Raw genomic sequence first — 15,320 nt, 5'->3', positions numbered from 1 at the left:
AGATCCTAAGGAATCTCATCTTATTACTGTCAAGCGCATTATTAGATATGTCGTAAGTACGGCTAATCTATGCCTCTGGTATCCGTATGATACTAATGTTCAATTAGCTAGCTATACGAATGTTGACTAGGCTAGGAACATAAATGATAGAAAATCTACTAGTGGTGGATGTTTTTATGTTGGGAATTGTTTAGTTTCCTAGCACAGTAAGAAACAGAGTTCCGTATCATTATCCACAGCTAAGGCTGAATATATTACAGCTGGAAATGCATGTACCCAACTTGTGTGGATGAAAAGAATGCTTAATGATTATGGTATTGTGTAAGATATAATGATATTGTATTGTGATAACTCTAATTTAATTAACATTTCTAAAAATCCCTTCTAGCATTCCTGTACCAAACATATTAACATTCGGTATCACTACATTCGGGAAGTAGTAGAAGAAAAAATCATTTTATTGGAATATGTTCAAACGAAAAATCAGCTTGCGGACATATTTATTAAACTACTTGACAGGAATAGGTTTTCGAAGTTGAAAATGGATATTGGTATGTATAATTCGAATTGAATTTAACACGTTTATATACTTTATTTTATATATATATATGCAAATAATTTTGAATAAAATTGAATAAAAAAATTGATTTTTGGAGGTTGCACGACCGGTCGAGCACCTACTTGACCAGTCATGGCTCGACGGGTCGAGCATGTACTTGACTGGTCAAGTCGCGCGGTTGAAGGCCCTTTATGAGTGGGAAAAACACCTTTTTCACTATTTTTCTCATCTTCCTCACTCGCCCCTTCTTCGACCCGTCGAACCCATCTTCGATTAGTGCTTGGTAAGTGCTCCATTTTCGATTTCTTTTCATATTTGGGTTCCTTCAGTCTTAAATTGCTTGATTCTTGAATTTATTTGATCTATCCTAGTGGTTTCTAAGGCTTTCTTGTTAAAAATCTGTTGGGTTTGAAACCCTTACTTCCCTTGTTGCATTTTTTTCTTTTATTCTTGAAATGGAAGGACAACCTAAGAAGAAAGCTACTAGAGCTTCTTCTTCTCGAACCACACTGATTCGGATACGAACCCTTCCTCCTCCCGAAGAGGATCCCGAATATGTGCGTGATTTTCACACTCACGAGGTTATAATTAAGTGGTCAGTCAATTCAAATCACCTTGCTCAATTTTAGATTCTTCCCCTCCTTACCGCTATAGGATGGGAGAACATATTGAATTGGGGTGGACCGGCATACCACTCCATTGCACAAGGAATGTATGCTTGCAATAGCGATATATCCCTTAATGAATTGACCTTCATAATTGTCTTTAGAGAAGGTTCTTTCAAAGTCAATCATTACTTAATTTTGGGTTTACTTGATGATGGCATCCCAATTCCGACTATTAGACCCTAACCCAAGTGTGCACGCTGTTCCTTTAGGTCTCGCAGTCCTACCGGTTGAATCTCGGTGACTTGCGACCTACGATTAGTGTTTGCAGTCATCCTTGAGTTCGATCACCTTAACCCAACTCGGATAGACCCAAAACCTATGTCATCTTGTCCTTAACGGTGCCGCGGTTCCAACGCCACATCCCATGCGTGAATCCGATGTGTACATCATGAGTTATGGGCAACGTTCGATTTGGGCGTTTGATGTGTGGTGGTGGACCCCACCCCACATGTTTTCCTAGGTGCATGTGGGTGATGATGTCACCACTTGTATAAGGTTGTTAGAAGACCTATTAACCTACCACCCTAAGACCTACCTAGCCTAGCCACTTTATTATTATCACCATAGGCTATCATAGTTTTCTCTAACCAAGGAGAGAGAGAATCATCACTACAACTCTCTTTCCCTCTCTCTTTCTTCTCATTTCTCTCTACCTCTCCCTCTCCTCTCCCTCTTTCAACCCTCCAAACGTCCCACCTCCCCTCCATTTCCAGCCCTCTGATCTCCCAAACACCTCGTAATCTACCTTTCTTCAACCAATCTCAACCTTAGATCCTTGATCCTTAGCGCTTTTAGAGCATTGGAGTGTAGCCTTGGAGTTAATTTGCTAGGTGGGTGTGCTTTTATGTCTAAATTTCAGATTTCCTTTCATCCCTTTGCTCTTCATTCTTCTTCCATTGATGGAGCTTGTGAGGCCCATTAAGTGATGATGGTGACCCCAAGACTCCATGAATATAGCTTGTAGCCTATCCTATATTGCATGCATGTGCATGCCAGGGACTATTCTCCATGGATCCCTTCATGTTCTTTCCTTCCATAGATTAGGGATCCTTAGGTCATTTAGACCCTTGATCCTTGGTGGAGATTGGATCTCCACCATAGATCTCAAGTTAATAGCCTTTGATCATATAGATTTTGAATGTATCATGTAATAGTGGATAGTGTTGCTTGTGTGATGAGGGGAAGGGCCTCAATGAGGCGGAGAACCTTCCCTTGTGGCCAATCTTCTTCTTTTCTTACTAATAAGTCTTTGATCATGAATGTGTGGCCGACCTTGTGGACCAACAAGATCCAAACCGTCCCAAGTGGGAGGACATTTTTGAACAGTCCAACCCTTGGACGTTTGGCCCCTAAATGCATCAAAAATGGGTGCATATAAGGATGTTTTGGATGGTGGGATTGTTTGGATGTTCGTGGGGTGCACTTGGGTGGACCACGCCATGATTTCATGGGATTAAATCCCCATCTAAATAATGTGTACAATTTATTTTTATCAGACATGTTGCTATCCAGAACTGTCTTAACAGATTTTTGGGCCATCTTGGGGCATGATTTTTGGTCATTTAGTGGGGAGATTGATACCATCTAATACATGATTCTTGAAGGTGTATATCCCACCTATAAGCCTACCAAATTTTTGCCCCAACTGACCCCTTTTGAGCCTCCAAAAGAGTGGGCCAACATGGGTGATCAACCAGATTTCTACTATACAGTCCAGCAATACAGATTGTTGTAAACCTTAATTTAAAAATATTTTCTCTAATGGTGTGTCACGCCCCAAATTCAGAAATTGGGCCCACAAATTTTTGATCACTGAATCGGTGGCGATAGCCTCCATAGTACCCCATTCTCGGCTCTCACGCGCATACGCCAGATTCCGATCCTGGGATCCAAAAGGAGGATTTTTCTAACATACATTTATCTCGTAAAAAACATAACCACAAGTTTACCCAAATCACAAAGACAACATCATCATCACATATCCACTAATGTAAACATTTGAATACAGTGCTAAAAGGAAAATACATATATCGAAATCAAAACTCCAGAATTTCGCTGCACGCTCCAAGCTCAACGCTACTGTAACCTAACGCCACCTACATGCATCTATCGTGCATAAGCTTATAGAAAGCTTAGAGGGTTGTGTAAGTGTGTATGATACATGTGCCAATCATATAGATATCAGAGTAAATGGAAATACTGGTAATCCATAAATTGTATAATATCAAAGTAATGCGGAAACATGCTCATAAGTCCATAAATATCATTAGCCTTACCAAGGCTATGCGAAGCAAGGCATGAATGCTAACGACCATATCAAGGCTATGCAAAAACGTAATAAGCCAATATCATATACTGAGGATGCAAAACAATATGCAAATCTGGTAAGTCTGTCTAGGCCATATAAGTGTTGATACATAACAACCAAAAATGTCATATGCCGCGGATGCAATGCAATATGCAATGTGAATGAAATGACCAAGCTGGAGTGTGAAGTCGGGATGATAGTATGTAGTATTGCAGGCTACAGGGTCCACCACAAGGGACTTCTATCCAAACCAGTCCCATACCTAAAATTGGATAGTCAGACGTAATGTGGTAAACTCTAGATCTCAGGTTAGTCGTATGCCCCAATCGAAATCTTTGCCATTTCGAAGGTACATAACAATTAGTTGCGCACCACTAGCTTGAGTGAATAGTGAATGAATGAATGAATGAGTATGCAACTCTTACTCAATAAGTCCATGTATCAGTACTGTACATCTTTGGGATCATCACCGGGGTCTAGTACACTCCAAACCAAATTGCTACCCTATCGTGAGCAATAAGGTGAGTGGAAGAGATCTCACTATCCGCCTGCCAATATCGGGCCTAGCTCGTCGATAGCGGACCCATTCCTTGAGCTAGTCAAACTCAGCCAAGCTTTGCCTACTACGAATCAGGCGGATAAGGCCACACCCTCTTCCAACCGACTATGACACAGTGGGAGACCCAACCTACTAGTATTTGACACTTAGGCGCTCATATAATCCACTCGGTCTAGACATTGGAGTGTCTCCTGGCCACGGAGGTTTAAGGACTTTCACCCACGGACATCCAAAGTGCCCAGATGCTCGAACCAAACATCTTCGGTGTCCCATCTAGCCAACCACGACATGCTTGTGGAGGTCACAATCATGATGTCGCTAGGGCGTACAATAATCACAATCACATAATGCAAGATGCAGGAATCATACAATCCAGTCATACATGCATACCGTGCGTTCATATGAGACAATCTCCACCTATCAGGGAGTCTCATAACAACCTACCCAATGACATATGCAATGGTCAACCACATCTCATAATAAACATGTAGATGATGCGTATGGGCATGTACATGATGCTATGCTGTCACAAACTCATAATCGGTATCGACAATCGGCACCAATAATCGGCATCGATAATTGACCTCGATAATCAGAATCAACCTCGACAATCAGAATCAGCCTCAACAATTAGAATCGGCCTCGATAATTGAAATCGGCCTCGATGATCGACGAAACAAGTCCTAAGGGAAGGTCATAATGTGAGCATTAAACCAGCCTAAGAGAAGGTCACCAATGTGGGCATTAAACCATCATTGCCCATCAATGTGGACATTTAACCAACATTGCTCCCAAGAAGTGGCCCATATAGAGCAAAACATATAGTGGGTCCATGGTCTCACATAAAGGCCTAATATACATCGCAGTGGGCCTCATACAAGGGCTACATACATCACTATGGCCTGCATCTCATGGTCCTAATACGCATCATGATAGGCCGCATTACATGGGCCTCGAATACATCACAATGGGCCTAATGCACATCATTAGGCCTCATTAAATGGGCTACAGAAACATCACAATGGCCACACCATATGGGCCAGAAATACATCTCAATGGGCCTTACCAAATGGGCTGGGAATACATCACAATGGGCCACGACATATGGGCTGAAAATACAAGGCAGGTGGGCCCTATTACATGGGCCTCAAATACAAGGTAGATAGGCCCTATCACATGGGCCTCAAATACAAGGCAGATGGGCCCTATCACATGGGCCTCATGGATGGGCCGCACCAATAGGCCTCAAGTGGGCTTGGACCACACAAAACTCATTTCAATAGTTGTAGGTGTAACATGTGTATCACTGTACACTATCATTCCATGGGGCACATGGCCCACTAATGATGATCAGCACTGTCTAACATTTTCCAGGTAAATCAGCACCATCCAAACATCTCCCATGTAAATCAGTACCATCCAAACATTGTCTAGCACTGTCCAAACACTGTCCAGCACCGTCTAGCACAATCTGGATAGCGTGGATGAAATAAATACATTACGGTGGTCCCACGCTGGCAAAATAAATGGATGGCTTAAATAGATCACATATATCTGAGGTGGATCCTAGCAAAAACAGATGGACAAACGGATAAACAACGTGGCGAACACATACATACGTCAAGGTGTGCACCACACAACACACACACACACATTGCAGGGGGGTCTCACCGTCCCCAAACAGATGGACAGCTAGGATGTAAGGCATGTACATCAAGGTGGGTCCCATCCCACATGTGCAGCATGTGTGGGGTGGACCCCACACAATCTGAAAATATGGCTAGACGGTGTGTATATACACATACATTAAGGTGGGGTCTGCACCAAAGGACAGATGGACGGTAGAGGATATACAATACATTCACCAAGGTGGGTCTCACCCCCACACGTGCCACACGTGTGGGGTGGGCCCATGCCTCCAAATGGAAGGACGGTTCTGATATAACAAATATCTCATGATCAGCCCACCGTCCTGGACAGATGGTCGGTGGGGGTAACATACATCAAGGTGGGTGCCTACACATGCACCATCTAGATGGACAGTGCTGGATAAAATACATACATATAAGTGGGCCTCACCCTCACACGTACCACACGTGTGAGGTGGCCCCACGTCCATGAAAAACAGATGAAAGGTGTGGATATAAACATACATCATGCTCGCTCACACAGCCCTTGGTGACGTGTCACCCTGCTAGTAGCTAATCTGCGTCTGTTGTATGGGGACCCACAGAACTTGCTTATACCAGTACATCAGTTACATCCAGCTAGTGGGACACACAGAGCTTGCTGACATCGGTCCAATGGTGGGTCTTACCATCTAGACGCCTTGGATATAGGATATACATCACATGGATCATGGTGGGCTCCACAGCGATGGATGAAACACACGCCATGGTGGGGACCCACCATCCAAGTTACTAGACGGTGCAGATGCACCACATACATCAAGTGGGCTCCACCATGATGAATGGCGTGGATACACCACACGCATTAGGTGGGCCGCATAATATCAAGAGAGAGGGAAAGAGAGATACGAACGTGAGAGGGGAGGGACCCCGCCACTATGGGCCGTCCCTATACATTGCATACATCAAGATGGATCCCACCAATGTAAGCCCTCATCATCAAATCCAAACCAAAAATCACCCATCGTCGATCTCTTCTTCCTTCTTCCGCCAATGCGATTTAGAGCTCCAAGGGTGCGATTTAATGGTCGAGATGAAGCTTGGATGGTGGAGATGAGAGGAATGAAGGTGGGCCACACTAGCTTCTCTCATGGAAGCTTGGACGTGGGTTGCTTGGAGAATGAGAGAGAGAGAGAGAGGTTGTAAGAGAGAGGGATGGGGTGTGATGGGTGAGTGAGTGATGAGTGTACTTTATTGTAAGAGAAAGTTGATTTTGGGGAGGGTGGTTGTACTTGGGGATGGGTGTGAGTGATTAGAGTGATGTGTACTTGATTGATGTGATTGATGGGATTGATGTGACGTTCTCTTCATTTTTGCAAATACACGGCGTTTTCCTTGAACTGAACGTGGGCCCACATCTCCTAGCCCAGGTATCGCCTCGGTGCCCGAGATGCGGAGTCGGAACCATGGTGACATCGCGGTCGCAAGGGTACAAGTTTCGAGTCGAGCCGACTCTGACATACGGGACACAACTCAGGATCGTGTGTAAACATAGATAACAGATCGCAGGTCACCGGAATTCGACCGGGAGGATTGCGGAGGCCTACAGAACAGTACAGGCTAGGATACGAGCCTTACAGCTCTACCCACCTAATAAAAATTTCATCCTTAAAATTTATACTATATGCAGAACTCAAAGGAATCAGGAAACATGGCATCGAAAATATAATACCGGGCATAATCAAACATCGAGAGATGAGAATAACGCTTGCGAATCTCAGCCTCCCGTTCTCAGGACGCCTCATCAGCACTACAATGATTCGATTGAACATCGGATCCCAGATCAGAAATGATCGAAACAGTATTACAATATAGCCTCACAATCTCAATGGTAGGGAGTTATGTCAAAATGTTTCTAAGTTATCTGAACTCGGGGATCTAACCATTCTAAATTCTTCAGCAATCATAGAGTGCAGAGTAGCTATCAGCAGATATGTGATATTATCTTCAGGTATTCTCAATTTATGCTCTGTTAACATCTTTTATCATGCCCTAAACTCGAAAATTGGGCTCATAAAATTCTCGATCACTGAATCTGGTGGCGACAACCTCCATAGTACCCCATTCTCGGCTCCATTAGCATACGCCAGTTCCGATCTTGAGATCCTACAAGGAGGATTGTTCTAACGTACATTTATCTTGTAAAAAGCATAACCGCAAGTTTACCCAAATCACAAAGGCAACATCATCATCACATATCTACTAATATAAACATTTGAATACAGTACTGAAAGGGAATACATATATTGAAATCAAAGCTCCAAAAGTCCGCTGCACGCTCCAAGCTTAACGCTGATGCAACCTAACGCCACCTGCATGCATCTATCGTGCATAAGCTTATAGAAAGCTTAGAGGGTGGTGTAAGTGTGTGCGATGCACGTGCCAAGCATATAGATATCAGAGTAAATGGAAATACTGGCAATCCATAAATCATACAATATCAAAGTAATGGGGAAACATGCTGGTAGGTCCATAAGTATCATCAGCCTTGCCTAGGCTATGCGATATAAGGCATGAATGCTAACGGCCATACCAAGGCTATGCAAAAATGCAATAAGCCAATATCATATACTAAGGATGCAAAGCAATATGCAAATCTGGTAAGTTTGTCTAGGCCATATAAGTGCTGAAACATAACAACCAAAAATGCCATATGCCGCAAATGTAATGTAATATGCGATGCGAATGAAATGACCAAGTTGGAGTGTGAAGTTGGGATGATAATACGTAATATCGCAGGCTATGGAGTCCACCACAAGGGACTTCTATCCAAACTAGTCCCATACCTAAATTTGGATAGTCAAACGTAATGTGGTAGCCTCCTGATCTTAAGTTAGTCGCGAGCCCCAACCGAAATTCTTACCATTGCAAAGGTATACAACAATTAGTTGCGCACTACCAGCTCGAGTGGATAGTGAATGAATGAATGAATGAATGAGTATGCAACTCCTGCTCAATAAGTCCACATATCAGTACTTACATCTCTGGGATCATCACTAGGGTCCAGTACACCCCAAACCAGATTGCTGGCCCATCGTACGCAACAAGGTGAGTGGAAGAGACCTCACTATTCACCTGACAACATCGGGCCCGGCTCGTCGATAGCGGACCCATTCCTCGAGCTAGTCAAACTCAGCCTAGCTTTGCCCACTACGAATTGAGTGGATAAGGCCACGCCCCCTTCCAATCGACCACGACACAGTGGGAGACGCGATCTACTGGTATTCGGCACTCGGGCGCTCATGTAATTCACTCGGTTTAGATGTTGGAGCGTCTCCTGGCCACGGAGGTTTAAAGACTTTCACCCACGTACATTCAAAGTGCCCAGATGCTTGAACCAAACATTTCTGTTGTCCCATGTAGCCATCCACGACATGCCTGTGGAGGTCACAACCCTGATGTTGCTAGGGCATACAGTAATCACAATCGCACAATGTAAGATGCAGGAATCATACAATCCAGTCATGCATCAATCTTACGCACACCGTGCACTCATGTGAGATAATCTTCTCCTATCAGGGAGTCTCATAACAACCTGCCCAATGACATATGCAATGGTCAACCATATCTCATAATAAACATGTAAATGATGCATATGGGCATGTACATGATGTTATGCTTCACATACTCATAATCGATATTGATAATTGGCATCGATAATCGGCATCGATAATCAGCCTCAATAATCAGAATCGGCCTTGATAATCAGAATCGGCCCCGACAATCAGAATCGGCGTCGATAATCACAATCGGCCTCGATAATTAGAATCGACCTCGACAATCAGAATCGGCGTCGATAATTGGAATCGGCCTCGATGATCGGCTGAACAAGGCCTAAGGGAAGGTCACAATGTGGGCATTAAACCATCATTGCCCATCAATGTGCACATTTAACCAACATTGCTCCCAAAGAGTGGCCCACATAGAGCCAAACAAAAAGTGGGCCCATGGCCTCACACAAAGGGCTAATATACTTCACAATGGGCCTTATATAAGGGCTACATACATCACTATGGGCTGCATCTCATGGCACTAATACACATCATGATGGGCTGCATCACATGGGCCTCGAATACATCACAATGGGCCTCACTCATAGGCCTAATGTACATCATAATGGGCCTCATTAAATGGGCTACAGAAACATCACAATGGCCAGGCCATCTGGGTTGGAAATACATCTTAATGGGCCTTACCAAATGGGTCGGGAATACATAATAATGGGCCACGACATATGGGCTGAAAATACAAGGTAGGTGGGCCCTATTACATGGGCCTCAAATACAAGGCAGATGGGCCCTATCACATGGGCCTCAAATATACATCATGATGGGCCTCATGGATGGGTTGTACCAATGGGCCTCAAGTGGGCTTGGACCATACCAAAAATTATTTCAATAGTTGTAGGTGTATCATGTGTATCACTGTACACTATCATTCTATGGGGCACATGGCTCACTAATGATGATCAGCACTGTCTAACATTATCCAGGTAAATCAGCACCATCCAAACATCTCCCATGTAAATCAGTACCATCCAAACATTGTCTAGCACTGTCCAAACATTGTTCAGCACCGTCTAGCACAATCTGGATAGTGTGGATGAAATAAATGCATTACGGTGGTCCCACGCTGGCAAAACAGATGGATGGCTTAAATAGATCACATATATCTGAGGTGGGTCCTAGCAAAAACAGATGGACAAATGGATAGATAGCGTGGTGAACACATACATACATCAAGGTGTGCGCCACACAACACACACACATGTTGTAGGGGGGTCCCACCGTCCCTAAACAAATGGACGGCTAGGATGTAAGGCATGTACATCAAGGTGGGTCCCATCCCACACGTGCAGCACGTGTGTGGTAGACCCCACACAATCTGAAAATATGGCTGGGCGGTGTGTATAAACACATACATTAAGTTGGGGTCCACACCAAAGGACAGATGGACGGTAGAGGATATACAATATATTCACCAAGGTGGGTCCCACCCCCACACGTGCCACACGTGTGAGGTGGGCCTACACCTCCTAATGGAAGGACAGTTTTGATATAACAAATACCTCATGATCAGCCCACTATCCTGGACAGATGGACAGTGGGGGTTAAATACATCAAGGTGGGTGCCTACACATACACCATCCAGATGGACGGTGCTGGATAAAATACATACATATAGGTGGGCCCCACCCTCACACGACCACATGTGTGAGATGGCCCCATGTCCATGGAAAATGGACGGAAGGTGTGGATATAAACATACATCATGCTGGCCCACATAGCCCTTGGTGACGTGTCACCCTGCTAGTAGCTAATCTGTGTCCGTTGTATGGGGACCCAGAGAACTTGCTGATACTAATACATCAGCTACATCTAGCTGGTGGGACCCACAGAGCTTGCCGATGTCAGTCCAGCAGTGGGTCCTACCATCTGGACGGCTTGGTTATAGGATATACATCACGTGGATCATGGTGGGCTCCACAACGATGGATGAAACACACACGCCATGGTGAGGACCCACTGTCCAAGTTGCTAGATGGTGTGGATGCACCACATACATCAAGTGGGCTCCACCGTGATGGATGGCGTGGATACATCACACGCATCAGGTGGGCCGCACGACATCAAGAGAGAGAGAGGGAAAGAGAGAGAGAGAGAGAGAGAGAGAGAGAGAGAGACGAACGTGAGAGGGGAGGGACACCGCCACTAAGGGCCCTCCCTATACATTTCATACATCAAGATGGGTCCCACCAATGTGGGCTCTCAAATCATCAAATCCAAACCAAAAATCACACACCGTCGATCTCCTCTTCTTTCTTCCGCCATTGTAATCTAGAGCTCCAAGGGGTGTGATTCAACGGTCGAGATGAAGCTTGGATGGTGGAGATGGGAGGTATGAAGGTGGGCCACACTAGCTTCTCTTATGGAAGCTTGGACGTGGGTTGCTTGGAGAATGAGAGAGAGAGAGAGATGAGAGAGAGGTTGTGAGAGAGAGGGATGGGGTGTGATGGGTGAGTGAGTGATGGGTGTACTTTATTGTAAGAGAAAGTTGACTTTAGGGAGGGTGGTTGTGAGACCTGTATCCTAGCCCGTACCGTTCCATAGGCTTCCGCGGTCCTCTCCGTCGAATTCTGTCGACCCACGATGTGTAGATAACATTTGTGCATGACCCTAAGTGGTATCCTGTATTCTAGAGTTGGCTCAACCTGAGACTTGTACCCTTGCAACCACGCCATCACCGTGGTTCCGATACTCTATCTCACCCGCCGAGGCGATACTCGAGCCAGGAGATGTGGGCCTACGTTCAGTTCAAGGAAAACACTGCATTTTATAATCCCAAGAGAATCCATCACATCAATCACCTCACTTGTCAAAAGTACACCATCACTCAGTCCATTACTCTATCCCATCCCCAAGTACAAAAGCATCCCTAAAAAGTCAACTTTTTATCACCTCACCCATCACTCACCCCATCTCTCTCTCTCTTACAACCTCTCTCTCATCTCTCTCTCACTCATTCTCCAAGCAACCCGTCCCAACCTCTATGAGAGAGCTTGGTGAGGCTTACCTTCCTACCTCCCGTCTCCACCATCCAAGCTTCATCTCGATCATTGAATCTCATCCATTGGAAGCTCTAGAATGTGTTGATGGAATGAGAAGTCCATGATCAAAGGTGGGTGATTTTATTATTTGATTTTGTGATTTGAGGGCCCACATATGTGGGACCCATCTTGATGTATGTATTATATAGGGAGGGCCCATAGTGGCGGGGTCCCTCCCCTCCTCACCGTCTCTCTCTCTCTTTCTCTCTCTCTTTTTGATGTGTGGCCCACCTTGATACACTTGAGTAGATCCACACCATCCATCAGTGGCGACCATCTTATTGTCCACTTGCTGGATGATTTTGGGCAGGCCTGAATGATGGGAAAACATAAGTATCAGTTGATCCATAACCTTGGTGGGCCACCATGTGGATTCACCTTGGTGTATTTTCTACGCCGTCCATCCAGGCATGGCATGGGAATGAGGCAGATGCAAATCTCAGGTGGAGCAAACCGTGTTGTATCCTACACGTGGGACCACCATGACGTGTGTGTTTTATCCTAGCGGTCCAGTCCACTGGACGTGGACCCCACTTTGATGTATGTATTTGATCTACACCAACCATCCAATTTCCTAGCTCATTTTAGGCGTTGAGCTGAAAATTGAAGCTGAATCGAATCTCTGGTGGGCCATATTGTAGAGAATAATATAGTTTGGGCGATGTAAACTGTTAGGGCCCGCTGTTATGTTTCTGTGCTTCAAAACATACCCAATTTGGGCTCATTGGACCTGTCCCGAGTCCGGGAACCCTGTACGAGGATTGGATCGCCCTGATGTGGGCCCCACCTATGAAAATCCTTTGAAAAACAACATGCAGAGGCTGCTGCTGCCAACGTCTAGAAGACACTGCAGCAAGCAGCGTCCCGCAGCTTGGAATGAGGTAGGACGGTGGGCCCCCACCACAGGTCCCACATTGACGTATTTTGAACATCTACACCGTACATTTGATGGGTCCCCTTGAAAGAATGGGTCACCCCAAAAATCAACCGTACACGGAGCTCAGGTGGTCCACACTACAGAAAATAATGGTGAGTTAAACGTCTACCATTGAAACTTCTTTGGGTCCCAGAAGTTTTGGATAAATATGAAATTTGTTTTTCCTCTTTATTTAGGTCCGTGTGACCTTATCAACAGATAGGTTGGGAAATAAACATTATGGTGGGCCCCACCTGCGGAGGGGATTGGATTGGCTGGTGTACTGCACACTGGATCTATAGCTGCTGTTTGACGTAGCAGGTTTTGTGAAGCCCACCTTGGTGACGTGTGCACCTAGCACGTGGGGCCCTCTTTGATGTATGTGTTACATCCAAACTGTCCATCCAATTGGTAAGCCCATGTTAGGCCTAAGACTAAAAACAAGGCAGATCTATCAGGTGGACCACACTATAGAAAATAGTGGGAAGATGAACGACTTCCATTGAAATCCTTTTTGGTACCACAAAAATTCTGGATCAATATGATATTTGTTTTTCCTCTTGATCCAAGTCTTTATGACCTTATGAATAGATTGGATGGAAAATAAATGTTATGGTGGGCGCTGTGATTTGTAAATAGTGGAAATCATTATCTCCGTTATTATTTATGGTGTGATCCAGATGATCTTTTGATCATTATCCCCACTGTTATTTGTGGTATGGCCAGATGATCTTTCGATATGATTCATTTTTTTGGAAATGCTCTAAAATGATCTTTAAAATAGATGAATAGGTGTAGATGGTGTGACTCCCACTTGAAGTATTTGTGAGGCCCATTGGTGTGGCCCATTGATGCAGCCCACTTGATGTATGTATGAGGCCCATTGGTGTGGCCCACTTGATGTATATATTTGGCCCATTAGTGCGGCCCATTGATGCAGCCCACTTGATGTGTATGAGGCCCATTGGTGCGGCCCATTGGATGTATTTGAGGCCCATAGGTTGTGGCCTATTGTGATGTATTGAGGCTCATGGGTTGTGGCCTATTGTGATGTATTGAGGCCCATGGGTTATGGCCCATTGTGACGCATTCGAGGCCCAGGTAGTGCAGCCCATTGTGATGTATTCGAGGCCCAGGACGTGGCCCATTATGATATATTTCCGGCTCATATGGCGAGGCCTGACTTAATGTATATTAGGCCCGGGTGAGCGGCCCATTGCGATGTATATTAGACCCATGAGATGCGACCCCACTTAATGTATATGTGGCCCGTGTGATGCCACCCATTGTGATGTGTATTTGGCCCTTGTATGAGGCCTAAGTGATGTATATTAGGCCCTTATGTGAGGCTATGAGCCCACGATACGTTTGGCTCTATGTGGGCCGCTCCTTGGGAGCAATGTTGGTTAAATGTCCACATTGATGGGCAATGATGGTTAAATGTCCTCATTGTGACTTTCCTTTAGGCCCTTTGTTAGGCTGATTTCGATTGTCGAGGCCGATTCTGATTATCAAGGCCGATTCCGATTGTCGTGGCCAATTCTGATTATTATGCCGATTATTGGTGCCAATTGTTAATACCGATTATGATTATATGACAGCATAACATCATGTACATATCCATACGCATCATCTGCATGTTTATTATGAGATGTGGTTGACCCTTACATATGTCATTGGGCAGGTTGTTATGAGACTCCTTGATAGGCGGAGATTGTCTCACATGAGCGTATGATATGCACAGGATTGATGTATGACAGGATTGTATGACTCATGCATCCTGCATTATGTTTTGTGATTAGTGTACGCCCTAGGGACATTAGGGTCGTAGCCTTCATAGGCATGTCGTAGATAGCTAGATGGGACACCGAAAATATTTTGGTTCTAGTATCTGGGCACTTTGGATGTTCGTGGGTGAAAGTCCCTAAACCTCCGTGGCTAGGTGACGCCCCAACGTCTGTACCGAGTGGATACATACGTGCCCGAGTGCCGAATACCAGTAGGCCACATCTCCC

This window comes from Magnolia sinica, chromosome 14 (genome assembly GCF_029962835.1).
Source record: "Magnolia sinica isolate HGM2019 chromosome 14, MsV1, whole genome shotgun sequence".
NCBI classification, from domain to species: Eukaryota; Viridiplantae; Streptophyta; class Magnoliopsida; order Magnoliales; family Magnoliaceae; genus Magnolia; species Magnolia sinica.
Note: the sequence above shows the minus strand (reverse complement) of the source record.